This window comes from Ptychodera flava, chromosome 9, assembly GCF_041260155.1.
Source record: "Ptychodera flava strain L36383 chromosome 9, AS_Pfla_20210202, whole genome shotgun sequence".
NCBI classification, from domain to species: domain Eukaryota; kingdom Metazoa; phylum Hemichordata; class Enteropneusta; family Ptychoderidae; genus Ptychodera; species Ptychodera flava.
In genome coordinates this window covers 32,505,714-32,509,078 of record NC_091936.1, presented here as the reverse complement: position 1 = coordinate 32,509,078, position 3,365 = coordinate 32,505,714, and the positions used below count along the sequence as shown (strand labels likewise).

General features: G+C 38.1%; 1 long non-coding RNA gene across 1 annotated transcript; it reads left to right on the top strand.

Moving 5' to 3' along the window:
- On the top strand, nt 1–1,746 carry LOC139140716 (uncharacterized). The gene is made up of 3 exons (XR_011554053.1): nt 1–471; nt 1,283–1,418; nt 1,626–1,746. It is a non-coding gene; the product is annotated as an uncharacterized lncRNA (long non-coding RNA).
- The last annotated feature ends 1,619 nt before the right edge of the window (nt 1,747–3,365 follow it).

Here is a 3,365-nt window from a genome sequence, read left to right as displayed (position 1 = left end):
CAAAACTTCCACTACGATTCATGCTATGTTACGTACGTGTACAGCGATCGCGATTGCAAGGACTTTGTATCGGAAGTAATAGTATCACGCCTGATGACATCATAGATCATGTGAAGACTTCGTTGTGATTGGTCAGATTGGCGTGTCACAGGTCAAATCTCAGCGGCAAATCTGATATCAGAAAGGCAGTTACGACCCTTTTGAATTGCTGAATGCATCATCGCTGTTTTTCACTCGACTATTGACAAAATTTCACTGAAATATGCCGTTGGACATCACCTTGACAGCTTCGTATACCCTAGCTATGAATGTACAACCTATAGGCAATGTTCAAGACGCGTTAATTTTCATGTCATTGTCGTCACGATCGGCGTGTGGAGATCGGCTTGTGAACAATGGTCACCATTCTTATAACCATGATAACACCCTGAGCTGGCCGAGCTGAGGATCAAGGCGATCGTTTGAATTTCGGTAAGTAAATTTTCGAGTATCCTTCTCTGCAACGTAACGACGAATTTTATCTGTTTTTGTTCTGTGCAATTCTCGAGTAACACTGTCCAATTGTCTGAATAACTCCCGAGGTTGAACGTTGAGCGACAGTGTGAAAGGAGTGGCCTTTATCTGTTCATACCGATGTATTGATAGTGTCTATGTCTGGGGAATACATACTTCGACACTTTGGCGAAGGCACAGTCCCTCGGGGACTGTACCCAGGGTGAAACTTTTGCTTATATGTATACAAATTTCCCTCGATGTACGATATAAAACAATGAAAAAACAATACATTTAGGAATAGTTAGGTAAGAATTAAGTTCTTAAACTCTGACCTAGTATCGTTTGTACACGTGTTTCATGTCATGAAATTTGGTATACGTCTATTTATAAGATCATGCTGGACGATGCTGGACGTGTCTGTCTTTGACACTTAAGTTTCTTTTGAAATCTTCATTAATGTATTTTGACATTTGTTCAACGTTACCCGTAATATTTTGCTGGCATATTGTAAGGCGAAATCCAAATCAATGATTGATTTACAATATTTCATTGAAGTTCTACATGAAATCTTACAACACAAAACATGCATACAATATTTTCAGTTATCTTTCTGTAGCTGTGGATCACTGGTAGCGTTGTCCCCCCTCCCCATCTAAAAGTAATTTAGATTCACAGATATAGTAGTAAACTAGTTTTCATGTCACATGTAGTCAAAATCACCAAACATAATCGCTGGGACTTTTTCCTTTACATTCCTTTTTATTCCATTGCATTTTCTTATTTGTAGCTGGAAGTGACGACATGTCTTTGTGGCAACGGATGCTGAGAAAAAGCAATGCTGATGACAACTCTACATCACCAATCTCATAAACCCACATTGGTCCCAAAAGAGTAACCAAGCTTGCCAAGGCAAATATATAAGTGTAAGTACCGTTTGAAATATCTTTACAATTTAGTGACCTGGATTCCATTTCATGATATTTTCAAGACTAATTGTGAAAGGTATGTCAAGGCACTTGCAATTACATACTGTAGCAGATTAATCTCTTGGCATTTTGTCTACTGTACTGTACTGGTATATTGTGATTGCATGAATGTTTCTTTTCATTTTTTTTCTTTATTTGTTTTAGCCCTTTCTGTAGTCTACAGAAAGTAAACCAAGAGACTGAATAATCAACAGGATCAAAAGTAACTGTTCCCAATATTATGGTTGGATATGCCAACACTTTGTTATGAAGATGCCATGGATTAAGGGAGTTATGAAGATGCCATGGATTAAGGGAGATATCCTGTGAAAGAACTGTTGATGAACTTGTGATTTCTTTGTTTTGAGTCATTTGTTAGCATTTCCATCTGCAATAAATGTAAGGTAGGAATTCAATGAAAAACCTGGTAAGATTTTCTTTTGTTTGTGAATGTGTTGAGTGTTTGTACCTGTGGCTACATTCTGAAAACTTACATGAGCACAAGAATGAGTAGCTACAGTGTGAGTGGTCGTGGCAAAGTGTGAAGGGTAGGGGTATGCTACTGGGGGTGGGGCTACCCATAGGGTCAGCTTCAATAGCGGTATGTATACCGTAAATCCTGTTTGTGGCAAGTATACCGCAAAAAAATTCTGCAAAGCCTAAACTTTTGTGGCAAACATACCAGGACATGCATGAGTGTCGTGATAAGCATACCACAATATGTGCGCCGCAAAATCCATCAACATGCGAAAATCTCAAGCTTACCACAACATGTTGTGGTAAACTTACCGGGCAATTATGAAGACTTTACCAGAACTGTTCGCCGCAAGGCTTTAATTTTCGTAAGGGTTGGTACCTTAGACACTCACATGTGATATCCTGAAAAGTATTCTCTGCAGTAATTCCAGTTTCTGTTGACATTCCATCATTTTTAAAGCTAACGACACGATAGCACGAGATCGGAGACATTCTACTGTCACGCGCACGCACTCTCAATTGCGCATGCTCTGGGAATCGCGTCGCGCCTCTGAAGGGCGCGCGCGTGTTCCAACAGAGAAGAACGCGAATCGCAGGGTCTCTGCCAGACTACACTGGTTAGATTTATATAGTGAACTTTTAATGTTACCCCTAATGTATGGAAAATATTCGTTCGGTGGTCGCAGCATAGCAATTTCACTGCAGAGAGAGAGAGAGAGAGAGAGAGAGAGAGAGAGAGAGAGAGAGAGAGAGGCTTAATTTATATTGGAAATCTTTTTCATAGGGAGAGAGAGAGAGAGAGAGAGAGAGAGAGAGAGTTAATTTATATTGGAAATCTTTTTCATAGTCGTGACTTTTGATGGAAGAAAACTGCGCTGCACGTACATCAATGGGAAGTCACCCCTATTGACAAAATTAAAATATACAACACCTCTTTATCAGAATTCCCACACAGCCTCAATGAACTATTATTAGATTTCTATATAATACTTATAGCCCCTAAACTTGTAATAATAATAATTAATATAAGTATTATATAGAAATAATAACGCGAATAATAATAGGTTCAATTTCCATGAAAATTTCACCATAAGGGTATTTTGGGTCGAAAAGACCAAATATGATATTGATTTCACTGCCCCATGTTTCCATGGTAACCATTTTAGGGGTTGAAAATTTCAGTTTTTCTAATATCCCATGAAAAGTTACTTTGATTGTTATGAAAATTATCTAGTGGGGGAGTTTGGGTCAGACAACACAAAACAACAGACTTATTTTAATGTTTCGAGTTGCCATGGTAACCAGTTTGGGATTAAAAATGTTACCTTTTCCCTAATTCATAAAAGAACTATTGATTGATGTAAAAAATTGATAATAAGGGTTTTTCTGGTTAGTAAACCAAAAAAAAAAAATCACACTCATTTTAAT